The following is a 15,324-nucleotide window of genomic DNA, read 5'->3' on the forward strand; positions in this document are numbered from 1 at the left end:
CACTATGTGCTTTAACAGCTATTTATTCTATTCCTGCTCTGTCATGGTATGCCAGCACTGCTTGCCTTATACAGTAATTCCTACTGAATATATACTATGATTTTTTGGGATATTTATAGATTTTATTTCTGACTTGCTGTACACTCCAACACTCTTGATAACCTGGGTCTTAGTAATTAAATCCAGTCTACAGCTGGCATTTTAAAAGCAATACCACTGGTACTGTCTAAAGAGCAAATTTATGCAGAAATAGAATAGTTTCATTATAATGTCTTGTCTCAGTTTTGACCAGAGCTCCTGTCAATGTTTTCTCAAAATGCTCTCCCAGCTCATACAACACTGGATGATAGACAGCAGGTCTCCAGTGTTATACTGAGTTTTTCAACCTGTAAGTAACAAGTATGGTTCACTGAGCTTTAGATGTTTTCATAGCAGAGGTTCCTATTACATGCACCATTTCTGGCTATGGGGAATAGACCTCAGCCACAACTAAGTATATTTGATTCTTTTTGTTATTATTATTTTTTTTCACGTAGCCAAATTGCTCCTGTTGCTAGGGCTCTGCAGCACATTGGCACAGATGGAAGGTGCTATTTCTGGCATCGCTCCTACAGAAGTAATATCCAACATTTCCATGTTGTGGCTAGTTGGTCAAAGGAAATACCTTTTAGTTTTCTATGCCTGCAGTACTGTACCTTGAGGCTATTCAAAGAACCCTGTTAAGTGCCTTTCTAGCAAGCTTTTGCTTATTAACTTGAGTTTCCTGGGCTAGCAAAGTATAATTTAGTGTTTGTACTTTTCTGTCTCAAATGTACATAAAGCACCTTACTTCTAAAGAAGCTTTTCCTTGTTTCTTGTCTACCTTAGCTGTCAGAGGAAGATCATTAGGAAAAGATCCTGCAGGTACAGAACTGCACTCTCTTTGCTGTCCTGTAGAGAGATGTAAGCAGAACAGTACAGGTTCACTGCACTGTTTTTTTGTTTGTTTGTTTGTTTTCTGATGGTTAACAGCAAATGTCACACTGCCCATGCTAAACCAAGACCAAAGTCTTCAGCCTGTCTGCTGCCAAAATCCTTGTTTATGGTTCCAACATTTTAACTGTGATTTATGACCTCTACTAAGTGAGTATTTCTGAATGGATATTCATGAAATGCAGTTAATACCCTCTTACTCCAAGTTCCCCAAGCAATGCCTAAAGCTTCTATTTTTGTATGAGTTTAGTCTTCCCTAGCTTTTGACAATGTTCTGAAAACAAATTCTAGGGAGATTTCACTGCCGTCTTTGCTAATACCAGCTATCACGATTTATCCCCTCTTTTTCTTGATCTATTATTCTCTGAAAATATGAAAGTTTACAGGGGTTCTGCTTTTCAGAGCTGGGCCAGCAGGTCAAGCATGTTCACTCCTTGCCTGTTTTTTGATGACTTTTTCCATTTGGGAATTAAATATAGATCCATTTCTGTCTAGAACCTCATCATGATTTAATGCTATTCTCAATTTATAACACTTCAAATTGCTGTAGGAAATATACTCAAATGAGTTGAACTGTACTGAATCATTCCCTGATTTTGCAGTTCATTCGGCTGAAATTCAGAGTCCTGACTTCTTGCTGTACTGCTGCAAACGTGATAGGGACGTAGCTTTATTTTATCAGTTCTCTGCAAATTCCAGTCATTTATTTTCTTTCTGAACTTCTCATTTGATGTGTTCAGTCTTCAGTTTGAACTAATAGACCCAGCTCATACCCAGTAGAGAGCTGAGGAGAAAAAATTGCTTTTTAGTTATCAGTTAAGAGATGTTTACATGATGCAGTTGTTAATGAAACTGCTCTACATGTTATTTTGTTTACTGTGAGTTTGAAAAAAAATAAATATCTTTTTATCTTAACATAAAGCATATATTTTTTGCATACATCCTCAAAACTAGATGTGTGTGGTCTCATGCCATTTCCATTTTCAGTGTTTGGTATATGGGTTCCTTAAAGAAGAAGGCCACAAGCAGAATTTACAGTAGAAAAGTTTATTATGACTGTAAAAGAATTTATGAATAGAGTCCATCAGCTCAATTTTCCGCCCGTGCTAGAAAATAAGTACTCAGCCTCTTCACTGTGCTTCTCATTTTATAGCTCTTAAAGGAATATATATTCCTTGTCTTCCCCTTTTATGTACAGAAAATTGTCGGATAGCAGTCTACTGTAATGTACTAATAAGAAACACATCCAACTACTTATACCACTAAATAGTCCACTAAGTCTATTTCAGAGTTAGACATTCTTGTTCAACTCCAAAGAGGAACTTCAGTCTCTTCCTTTTTCTGCCGATATCTAGTATTTAGTGGGTCTGTGTAGTCCTCACTCTACTTGTAGGGGCTGTCTCTTAAAATTACACTTCATGGTGCCACACACAGCGTAATACAGCCCCATTATTTTCCATCACACATAATTCTGCTTAGCATTACAGATCCTTCCTCCCCACTTCCCACTACCACCCTTGTAGGCACCACCAGCTGCCTCTCCATGCCTCCACCAGTGTGCTGCCTGCTGTGCACCATGCCAACAGGGAGCCCCCAGTTCTTCACGCTGTTTTTGCACCACTGCATCCAAATGAGCCTGAACTCCCCCTGAAATTACATCTCAGACCACTTGACTGGAATCCACATGTTGTTCAGGCCATCTCATGTCATCTGGGGCCCTTTTGCCACATCTGGCCAATTTCTCTCCAAGCATCAGCACATTTTCTTCTTTTGATTCAAATGACACAAGTGTCACTGTTACTGAACATAGTAACAATTCCATCTGATAGACAGTGTCTAACAGCTTCTCTCTCTAGCTGTATCACAGCCTCCAAAATCCAACTTTAACATAAGAGTTTTTCTAAAAACAAGTAGCAGAATATTTTGAAGGTTACAAAAACACTATGCAGAAATATTTCCTGGTTGCTTTCAGATACATTTCATTCTATTTTCATTATTAATACTTAAAAGAAAAAAAAAAAACCATAGGCACACATTTTTTTCTTAGTAGCTAATTACATCTTCCTGTTTTACCTCATGGAGGAAGTGTTTAGTCATTGGAAATGATGTATTTCAAACTACAAAGCCAGAAATGCACCCGCTGGCCATATCTTCTATAAAATTTGCATACAAATATTGTTCCAGTCTCTAAATATAAACTGAAAAGCATCCTTTTTTCATTAAATTGTGACTTTCCAGAATTATAGCCATTTAAAACTTCTTTTTATTTTATTTAAAAATTTCTTCATAGTGTTTTATCTTTTTGTAATTTTGCCAGACACAGGAAAATAATAATAATAATAATAATAACACTTCTTAAAGAAGAATTGACAGAACAATCTCCTATTTATACAGAACCCTAAGCAATAGTTTCCACCACCTCTAACTGAAATGCAGCTCTGCAAGAGTCCAGATTATAACCAAAGCATAAAACCTGGCCCTGGCAATATGCTTCCCCAGAACTCCTTAAATTGTAAAGAGAAAACAGACAACATCTTCAAATGCTAATTGCTAATTCTGTTTTTTCTCAGTTTAGTAGTGGACAGACACTTTGATTTATGAATACTTTCTGATAAAGTCATTTCATGATTTCAGTCACACAGATTTCAAGGTAGTCTGGCTCTAGAATGATTTTCATGGATTTCTCTTATCTGCTGCTCAAACTAATAGTAAAAAATGTCTTGTATTTCTTTTCAGTGAAACATCTTTTATCTCTTGAAAATAGCTGAAACATCCAACAGGAAGAGGAAGAAGATAACTAACATGTTAGGCTGAGTGAAACTAAAACAATTGCAAAGTAATTTACACTAAATTACTGGTTATATTGAACTTCTGTTTTTTCATCTTAGGAAAAAAAAAAGGATCAAAGCACATCATATCTTTCCAAGGTACCTCTGGCATTGCATATTTCATTATCATGCAATCGTTTTAACTGTCTCCCTCTCCTCCCTAGAACCCCAGGGAGGACTTATGTCTGGGGAGCTGTGAAGTGTAATACAACCATATCAGTCTCTTACACACGGCGTGCGAAAGAAAGTAGCACTAGCAGGGAGCAGGTTGTGCTCCTTTGTGCCTGCTCGGCGCTGTGTTGCTGTGCTTGGGTGCTGGCTATGGCCAGGCCCTGCAGTACAGCTGTATGCAGCACTGTGGTAGGGGCCCCAAGGGTCCTGCACCCAAGGGTCGTGTTGTGTCTCCCTTCACCATGCAGCAAAGGCACCTGCTGCAGGCAGCTTTCTAATTCTGGATCTGTTCTGCTTCAGAGAAGAGTGAAGTCTTTGATGAAAATGGGCTGGTGTTTTCATATTTCTAGGGTGAGATGCATATTATGTAATTGGCATTAATTGGTCACCTTTGCAGCAGTATCAAGAACTCAGTAGGCATACAGACATCATCTACTTTATCCTTAAGGGTTGACCCTTTCAGATTAGGCCTGAAATACACCAAGACTGCTGTGAAAAAACAACTCTTCTGCTGTCCTTGAACCACTTCTCCTAAGGTCAAACACAATACTTGTTGCAAGGCTAGAGAAAATTGTGTCTTGTTTCTGCCCTTTAAAGGCAGTGATACATTTCATAAGGGATTGCAGGATATGTTTTATCTTCCATTATAATTGCTAAGCAGTAACCAAACTCAAGAGTCTCAATTAGAAAAAAAAAAAAAAAAAAGTGATTTTGAATCTAAGGAAATAATACATAGACTGTTAATAACACAGGGACTCCTATTCTAGCCATATTGAGCTTTGGATGTTATTTTTAGGGTACATTTTCTTGCCATAGAGAATGTGTACAGTTCTGTGTATGATCTGGGAGGAAGTTTGATTCTATGATTCTGTGAAGTTGTTCTCTTCCACATGGAAGTCCTGGCAGTCAAACTGTGACCACCTGCTTTTGCTTTTCTGAACAAAGAGAGCTGACACAATTCACCCCTAAACAAGACAGCAGGGCACAGGATCTAAAGTTTTTAATAGCTTCAGACATGGTACATAGGCCTGCAAAGAAGAGACATATTTCTGCAGAATCGAACATGTAGTGTTACAGCTGGAAAAAGCTACTGCCTGGTTGCAGGGTTGATTATAAGAGGTATCCCCTGAATCGTGATATGTAATGTGAATGAATTGCAGCAAAACAGCTTTTAATTCAGTAACAGGAAGGAAGAAATCATAGTCTCTTCGAAGAAGCCGTCTTCCTCTTCACTTTTTAAAAGCAGGCAATAAAATAAACTAATATGATCTCCATATATTTTGAACCATTCATGCATGTACTCTCTTCAAGGTTGCTCTTTGTAGTTCTTTCTACTTTCTCATTTTTCGTTTCTGATTTAATTTACATCCTTCCATCAACTACTGTACCTCTGTTTTTCTACTGTATTGCATATGTATGGCCATTCTTGCAGATACAGTTAGACTCTAGTCATTTCCCTGTAATGCAAAATATGTGGCAGACATAGGAGAATTGCCAAATTCACTCAATTAGGAAATTAAAATATTTTAAGGTGTAAGAAACGTTGAAAAACCTGATATCACGACATGAGTGCTTTCAGTTAGAAAATTAATTCAGTGTTAAATATTGCAAAGTAGTTGAGTCAAAAGACCAAAACGACCAGTGTGTTATTCTTCATCTTAAGCCTTCCCTTTCTTCAACAAATCCATACTCTTCCTCGGTATTTGAAGATACTGTTGTTAAGTGTTCCTTCACAGATACATGGATGGAGACAGACATTATCAAACTAATTTTACAAATGAATACCCTCAATATGAAATGTCAAAAATTCACTGAGAAAAGCTGAGAAATTTACCTGGTTCTCATAATAACCATTTTAATGTCCTACCCATTGAACCATACTGCTTCTTTCAAACACTAGTGAATCAGAGTGCTTACAGTGCACTTCTGCAATTATATATTCATATGTTTTCATATGTAATGTTTTGTTCGATAATTATACAAGGGATTATGAGCCTGTTGTGAACCTTATTTGGATGTTTCTGTCTACTTTGTGTCATTGAAACTTCACATAGTATTATGGACATTTTAAGCAACTATGAAGTTACGTATTTTTCCTTTAGAGAATACACCACTGTTGATATTTTTTTCTGTTGTAATATTTATATATATCAAATAACTCTTTCTTTTCTCCCCTGTGACAATTATTCTTAAAGCTATGTGTCAAGAAACTAGCAAGTACTTATTATAGCCACTTGCAAGCCTATAGACACTTATGAATTGTGCTTGCAAGAATAAAAAATAACATCAATTACAAAGCTAAAAATATCTTGCAGAAATTTGGGTCATTTCTGTCCCTGTTTATAATTGCTCTTCGGTAATTCTCCTGTGTTAGTAACTAAAGACTAAGAGTGGTAATAGAAAACAAAGAGAGCAAGAGGAGTAAAGAAAGGAACAAAAGGAGAAGGAAGTAGTTTAATAAGGAAAAGATGTGACTGTTCTGGGGAGCAAATCTGCAGGAATGCCATGGTCAGTGATTTCATATAGTCTAGAAAGTCAATTATCAGAGTATTCCTATTTACTAGTTCTTCTGAAAGGAGATATAACCTTTGTGACTAGAGTTCCAACCTCCCAGTGAACTCACAGAAAGCTAAAGGAGGTTATTTTTCTCATAACACATATGCAAAAGAGGCACCTAAAACATTGGAAGTAGACTGTGTGTTTTTATCTCTTTCTCCCACTATTTTAATCAGAATAAGGCAAAAGCAGGTACAACATCGGATGTTGATAAAATCTCCTCTAGTAAAACAAGACAGTATAGCAATGTATGCATGAAAAATACATAAATAAACTTTTCTCATTGTTTAAAGTGACAGGCATGTATTTTATCTTCATTTGTGTGTTGCTGGAAAACCAAAAAGTTGAAAGTTGTACAGAACAGAGACTCTCTGGAGATGGAGCTCTCCAGGAAGTTTTCTTTGCTTTTCTTGGTATCTGATTGGTGCCTACAGAGTTAACCACATTTTAATGCAGTAGAGTGGAGCGTGTCCCAGAATACTCAGAAATTAATTAAGAAAGAATCTAAAATACAAATTAGATAATTAATTTATAAACAGATGTAGTATTGCTTTAAATCATATATTTTGTGTGTGCGTGTGTTGCGAGACCCTGTTTGTTGTTGGTTCCAAAAACTGATTTTTTTTCCTCCTCCACTTCTTTTTTAAATGAAGCAAGTTACTTGTGAAAGTGTTCTGGCTGATGGAACTCTGCCAGCCTATTTTATTATAACACATTTTTATTCACAAAGAAAGAAAAGGTTATTGCACATGTCATATCTTTATTATACTTGACAAGCTGTGAAGCATGTATTCTAAAAGGAAACAGAAAGTGATATATCAGATTACCATTCCATTAACTGCAACAAGACCTGAGATACTGGATGGCAAAACTGTGCTGAGTGGACACGGACATTCTTTACATTAACTTTGCAGAAGAAAGAATATCAAATACAAAGCTCCACAGGAAAACCTGGAGGCTGATGTTGGTGGTGTCCTTATTCGTGGGGAAAGCTATCACATCACTGTTGAACTCACTGAAGTCAAATCGAAGAGGAACCCTATGAAAATAAACAAGTCCTTGTTAATCTGGACCCTTATCCATATGTAACATGGACACACACATTTTTTACAAAAACTGTGAAAAAAAAAAGTTTTAAATACCTTTCCCAAAACATGTAAATAAAAACAAATTTTCAATATTAAAAGATTTTCCAATTCAGAATGTGCACAAATTTATGTAACACCATAACAAAGACCTAATTTGATTAGGCTGTCTAAATACTACAATGATAGTAATTTCTGTGTACTAAACTCAGAAAAAAATGCTTTGATCTACTTGTGAAATCTGGCCACTCATAATGAGGACTAGGCCTGTTTGTGGGTGTTTTTTTTTTCACTTTGATGGTAATTGGCAGGAGAGCTTAATGCAAATACTGTAGAATGAATGTAATCTCCTGGTACATTGGCATCCAATGCCATCCAAAGATAAAGGCATGCAGGTACCAAGTAAACTCATAAATTAAAAATTATCAGCTCGTAAATTCTTTAGGACACTGGGGCCTGATATTCTAATCCAGTTCTCTTTAGCTTCAGAAGTATTTTTATTAGGTCTCAATTTTTTTGCTTCTACATACAGCCACAACATGCAATCAATAAGTGCATATTACAATATTTTAATAATGGCTCCAGAGAAATTAGTAAAAACTATTTTAAAAAGTGACTTGATCTGAACTCGGGGAAAACAAATTATTAAAAAAAAAAAAAAGAAAATAAATTAATAGTAACGATATTCAAGCACTGTATAGTTTTAGGACTGATAGACAAAAAGAAAAGGAAGGAAGGAAAGGAATGGAAGGGAAGGGAAGGAAGGAAGGAAGAGAGAGAGAGAGAGAGAAAGAGAGAGAGAGAGAGAGAGAAAGAAAGAAAGAAAGGACGGACGGACTTTTCCAGTATTTCATCTGCACAGAAGAACATTTTATTAGCTGAGTTTTATGGCCCTGCTTGCAATAATGAGCAGGAACAGCACAGTGTCCAGATTAGTATGCATCAGTGCTACCGTAAATCATTTTAAAATAAGACAATTCTTCAAAGAAACACTCAACTTGTCAGTGGTCCACCTTTTAAATAATATTTTGTATGAATTTTAATGCCATGGGATAAGCTCTTAGAAGCAGGTATTTCTGCATGAAGAATCAGATTTGAAATAATAGATTTAGTATTGAATTGAGAGACAAAATCTATAGCCTTGCTATGTGAATAAGCCAGAATGTAATGAAAGAAATAGAAAAGAATTAGACAATTTTGTCATCTGCTTTGTTTGTTTTGGCAACCGGGAACCCTGGCATATCACCAGGAAGAAATGCAAAAATTTGTGAGGTTTTAAATAAAATATGGGAATATGTCTTGCCAAGAATGAAAGCACTGAAGAAAGTTCTGGCAAACTTCTATATCAACACCTTTATCATTATGTGACCCTGCTACAATATGATCCTGAAAAAACAGGAGACTCATTTTGATCATGGTTATTTGTACTGTTACATTGATTTCATTGTAAATGTTTATTAACAGACAATAAAAAATTGTAGCATGAAGTCTCAAAAATCCAGGCTCCACAAACAGAGTGCAAATCACACGTTAAGGCATGATATATGATGACAGGAGACAGGCCCTAGAACCATAAAAATGCTGAAGGAAATAGAATGCAGAGTTTGCTTCCTGCCCTTTTAGATTCGCTGAAAGGCTATTCAAAAAAATTCTGTGTGAAAAATCAAAATAGAGTTAGCTACTCAAAAATTCTTTCTCCCCACAAAATGCAAAATTGAAATACATTTAAAATGTCTTGCTTTGTGAGGATTGGTTCATTTTGTAATCTAGATTATTCCTTAGAAACTTCCTACCTGGAATCGTCTTCAAGAAATCAAAGAGAAAGAGAAATGTATGCCTTTGAGTCATTCATTTGGTCAGTGTTAATCTTCTGGCCTTTTAATGTGCTATGAAGCCTTCAAACACCTTTGAACATTGCACATATAGCATCTGGGGTACTGGGCTTGTCAACCCATTTCAATCACATAGCTGTCATATGGACCTTAGGCACAGCTGTTCTTGACTCTTGGGTATATATTTGCATGTGAAAGAACAAACTTGGACTTTGTCTATGCAAGATTCTGTACACTATAATTTATAGATGCACATCATAACATTTGCACAGATACCAGTATTGAGCAAATATATGACTGAGTACTAGTAGCTTCATTATCTACCTTCCGTCTTCCACCACTATTTTTTTTCCTGGTGAATATAACTAAATATAGTTACAGGGACATTTTCAAAGGTCTCTTGCTCCTGTTTCTATTTATGGACCATGAGGAGGTTTAACAGACTATAAGACCTTTTTGTGTGAGGAATCAAGCTGTTTTTCTCTAGAATGTCAACTCCTCTGGCCAGCAGAGAAGAAAAGGGGAGGGCTGATTAGAGGGAAATTGCCTCTGTTTAGGTGGTAGGAACCTGTTTTGAAACTTCTGACCTGAGTGGCCTATTTTGGCTGATTTTCATGTTCTCCACTAGGAATGTCACTGTCTAATCCCCAACAAATCTACTGTGATTTGTTTTTCCAACTACCTTGTTTTCTGCTATGTTAATCCACTGGGCATATATGTGGATACCCTACAAATCCCCAGTAGATGTCAACTGACTGCAGCCAACTGAACAGCACTGAGTTAAAGCCATTGATCTTTCACCTTTGCTTATACACTAAGCATCATAGACTCCAAAAACCCTGACAGCCACAAATCTGGAAGCTGTGCAAGATACTAACAGATTTTATTCTAATGGCTGTGACAAGGAAGACCTTTCCATGTTGTCATTGTAAAGTAAGATAATTTTAGACCATTTTTTTTTTTGCTGACACAAATGACTACGTACAGTGCTTGACTGGAGAGAGTTTTGTTGGATCTGGCAAGTTACTCAGCTCTCACTTTATTCTATCTGGGGATGGAAGCTAGAAACATTTTTCCAATTTCATATAATTGCACTGAACCTGCCATAATCAAAATATTAAGACTACTGATATTCTGAGAATCTGGGATGCCTCCCTTCAGCAATAGATAAAATTAACCTTCACATGCAAATAAGCATCACTTGTTTGTGGCCAATATTTTTGAAAATTGAATTTTTTTAATTTTTAAAATCTTTGTTACTGCCTTGTTTCACTGGGATCTCTGATGTTTTCTGCAGGCATATCTTGGTTGAGGTGTTTGAAGGGTTAGTGGCTGAAGAACTGTGTTCTGCCAAAGCTGCATGTGATTGTTGCCTGGTAACAATACCTGTGGCATAAAAAGTATTGCATCAGGAATATGCTTGTTCCTACCTCTTTTTAGGGGACAGCGAAGAATTATAGAGAAGATATATTTTATTTAAGGGGCCTAGAAGATCTTTGACTGTTACTGAGGGATGAAGCTGAAAGAGAAATTTTGTGAAACCAATAAATCTTTGGAGACTGCCTTCAGTAAACCAGTGCAGAATTAAATGAACTTCCATTTCAACGCTCTAGGTAGCTGCCAGAGCAAAACAACCTGCTTTCTGCTGCTTGCTGGGAGTCTCATACCAGCATTGAAGCAGCTAGGCAGCCAATTGCTCCAATTGCTCTGGAGAGTAATTAGGTATAGGGGCCTCAGTGTTGTGGCCTCAGGGGAGTGTGGCATTCCAATGTGTTTAAACATCAACCAACTAGACCATGTGCTGTGCTCTGCACCTCTAGTGCTCGTCGGTCACAGGCTGTGCACCTTTGAAGGGGAGACATAACACTACACAGCAGCCCAGGAGCTCAGTGCAAAAGAATCTGCACAGCTCTCATTCTTCCCATGACCAATGAGGGACTGAAACCCACAAACAGAGCAAAACAGTATCAGTTGATCAGATAAATCCTGCATTAAGTCTGTCAGAGCTGGATGGGACCTCTGTTATTACCTCCTCATCTTCTCATCTGTTCCACCATTTTCCTAGTACGTTTATTGCTGCACCTATTCACTTGTTGAGGAACAGGGAGAAGCTATTTTCTTTAAAAAAGTTTTCGTTGGTTTTACTCAGCTGGGTAGCTTGAGCTCCACCGCAACCACTCTCTAACTCCCATTCCTCAAAGAATAAAAGGGGCAAAAATATGATGAAAAGAGCTCAAAGGTTGAGCTCTTTGATAAGGATGAAGATCACTCAACAATTGTCATCACAGTCAAAACAGACAGCATAGGAAGATTAATGTGATTTATTACCTATTGCTAACAAGCTAGAGCAGCGAGAAACTAAAAACAAACAAAAAACACCTTCCTCCCATCCACCCTCTTCCATGTCCTCCCCCTGAGCAGCACAGGGGAATGAGGAATGGGGTCTATGGTCAGTCCCTGGCGCGTCATCTCTGCTGCTCCTTCACAGTCATTCTCTGCCCCTGCTCCACGTAGGGTCCCTCCCACGGGATGCCGTCCTTCCCAAATTGATCCTGCGGGGGCTGCCCACAGGCAGCAGCTCTTCAAGAACTGCTCCAACATGGGTCTGTAATATGGGGACAGTCTGCCAGGAGCAAACTGCCCCAGCACGGGCCCCCCACGGGCAGCAGCTCCCCCCAGACCCCTGCTCCTGCGTGGGCTCCTCTCCACGGGCTGCAGCTCCGGCCCGGGGCCTGCTCCTGCGGGGGCTCTCCATGGGCCGCAGCCTCCTCCAGGCCACATCCACCTGCTCCACGTGGGCTCCTCCACGGGCTGCAGCGTGGAGATCTGCTCCGTGTGGGACCCATGGGCTGCAGGGGGACAGCCTGCTCCACCAGGGGCCTCTCCACAGGCCGCAGGGGAACTGCTGCTCCGTGCCTGGAGCACCTTCTGTGCTCTTTCTGTACTGACATTGCTGTCTGCAAGTCACACTTGTATTTCCCAGCTGTTGTTGTGCAGCATTTTTTTTTCCCTTTCTTAAATTTGCTCTCACAGAGGTGTACAGTATTGCTTATTGGCTTGGCTCTGGCCAGTGGCAGGTCCCTGTGGAGCCAGCTGAAACTGGCCCTTATCTAGCATGGGGCAGCTGCTGGACTGTTCTCAGAAATGCCACCCCTGCAGCCCCCCTCTACCGAAGCCTTGCCATGTAAACCCAGTACATAAGTAATCATAGTTATAATTTGTAATAAAGGGTAAACAATGACTAAGTGACAGAAATGGTCAGATAGACAAATAGTGTGTTTTACATTGCCTGCTTAATGGCATCACAGGTTATTAACAGGCTGTCAAACTGCTGTTTGGAAAACTGAGCATCAATGAGTAGTCTGAGGGTCCTTGTTAAAGAGATCTGTACAACATCCCCAGTTCCACTCAGTTTGAGGATGAGCACATGTCTGCTAGTCCCAAAGGCTGAAGATTACTTGGGCTTGGGAAAAATGCTCTGGTACTATAGGACCACCAGAATAGCTCAGGTGAGATGGGACCTCTGGAGATCATCCAGTCCAAATCCACCACTCAGAGCAGGGTCATCTAGAGAAGCTTGCCCAAGACCTTGCCCACTCCATATGTCAAAGAAACTCCTGTCCATTGCTTAACTCCTTTCAAGTATCTCTATATTACTTATAAACTCACTCTGACTGATACCATAAAGTCAGTTGTGGTAAGGTCGAACGGAAGAGATGGAGTCTTTTAACCAAATTTCCCATTTACTACTGTCAGAGAAGTTTGCCTATTAATTATGGCATCAAGTCCAATAACCTCTAGCTGATTACAGCAAATCTTTTAGGCTGACATTTTAATCTTGATTTTAAAACTCCATGTGACAGAGAAGCCAGAACATCCCTTGGACAAATTGTTCTAGTGATAAATTACAGCTTCTATTAAATAATAATAATTAAAAAAATGCAGTATTTCTTATCTGAATTTTTCCAGAGATGAATATTATTATGAAGCCTGCTAGATTAAGAAAACTTCTGTTGTCAGAATTTTTCCCCCAGATAAATATTTATGGACCATGATATTCGTATTTTTACATGCTCATGGATAAGATATATCCAGTAGCAGTCACAGCATATTATTCTGTGCAGTTTTAACAATTATTGAAATGCTGTTTCACTGTGCTGCTGCTTAAGTAGATGTGACACGATCCATCACAGCATATTCTATAAAAACTGAAAGGAGAATAAGGAGTGCTGTTTAGCTTCTGTGGAAAAAATAAAGGGGGAAGGTGAGGAAGGGAAGGAGAGAATAAATCTAGCCGTTACAGCTACATTTATTCTCAAATCTCTTGTGTCTAGAGTTCACATTTTCTACATTTTGTTGTCATTAAATAGAATCTTAACCTTGGGCATAAAATGATTTCAAATAAATAACTACTAAACACTGGAGAGGTAGAAGGTTGTGTAATGCCTGTGTGCTGAACACTAGCAAAGTTGTGTAATTTTTTTTTGTTGTTGTTGCTAACCCAGTTTAATCCAGCCTTCCTCATATTTTATAACTGCTCAACCTGAAGGGTAAAATGTGTGCATTTCTGAGGATAACTGTATTAAATTCAGTGAAATGACCCACCCAAGCAGAGCCCAGAATCCATCAAACGCTAGCACCCTCACTGCCCTCGTTCCTAACTCCCTCTCCATTCCAAAATCCTTCAATCACATCAAAAAAAAAATTCTGGGAAAAAAAAAAAAAAAGAGCCTGGAAATATGTTAAAATTACAACAGCAGAATTCCTAACACAGCTCTTCCCCTTTGAATTTGTAAGCCATGGTTCTACCAGTCCCAACTGCAGGCTGCAGATTTATGGCACAGCATCGTGTTTGCTTTTAGAGAGCTGAAGGCATTATACATCCACAATAGCAATTTATTCCTTCAGGAAACAACAGCAGGTGCAGAACATTGACTAGCTGAATTCTTCAGAAATGTGGACTTCTGCATAATGCTGAAATTATGATAATCTCTGAAATTGTTTTCTTATTTGGATATAAGGGTGACCTACACCCTTCTAGCTAAGAACAGATGCTGAAAGTCTTCACAGAGTTTCTCCCTAAACACCCACAAACAAATGAGGATCTTACAGCAATCCACAGCTGTTAACCCCAGTGCCACAGAGTCAGTGTACCTGACAAGGGTCGTCCTCTCTTCATGCCTATATACTGAGTGGTCAGACCTGTGCTGCATGTCTGTCAGGCACGTTGGAGCAGCCAGGTCTTGTGAAAGAGAGCTCTTCAGCACCTACCACTGCTTGCTGCTGGAGACAGATTACTGCACAGGGTGGGATCCTCAGAACCACCAGGCCAGCATCCACCTTCTCATGAAGGCCCCTTAAAAGCAGGTTTTAAAATAAATAATTTAAGTAACATTCTGAATCTCATTGAATGCTCCAAAACTTTCCCCTGTTGCCTCACTCATTATAATTTTTAAGAAAATTAATTAAGCTTCCTCTGAGCCATTTTCCACCAAAGCTGCTCCACAGCTCCATCTGATGAGCTGCATAGGTATGCTGCCAGCAGCCATAGCCTGTCTCTCTCCACCAGCTGCATCAGCCACATGCAGCCACAGGTAGGCAAACACTTACCTTTGGGAAATCAACACCAGCTAATTAGTATTTACATTCTCAATTACAGGTGAGTAGGAGTAAATCTGTCTACCCTTCTTTGCTAATCTTTAGTTTATAATTAAAATATTGGCATTGTTTTTAAGAGGGCCTGTCTCCAGTCTCTATACTGAGCCTAGTAGTCTACCATTAGCATTTTTCAGCAGATCACGTTATCCTCACAGCTGTGCTCTCTGCAGTTTGTGGTGGAGGTGGTTTAAACAAAAGCCATAGGAGACGAACACTGTAACC

At 38.7% G+C, this 15,324-nt stretch overlaps 1 long non-coding RNA gene across 1 annotated transcript in view; it reads right to left on the bottom strand.

Annotated features, from left to right (window-relative positions):
• Positions 1–7,250: 7,250 nt before the first annotated feature.
• Positions 7,251–15,324, bottom strand: part of LOC310898223 — a 52,665-nt gene continuing 44,591 nt past the window's right edge. Inside the window, exon 3 of the long non-coding RNA XR_014583080.1 lies at positions 7,251–7,566. This is a non-coding gene — a long non-coding RNA (uncharacterized lncRNA). The remainder of the gene's footprint in view (positions 7,567–15,324) is intronic.

Source organism: Anser anser, assembly GCF_964211835.1.
Source record: "Anser anser genome assembly, chromosome: 1".
NCBI lineage: Eukaryota > Metazoa > Chordata > Aves > Anseriformes > Anatidae > Anser > Anser anser.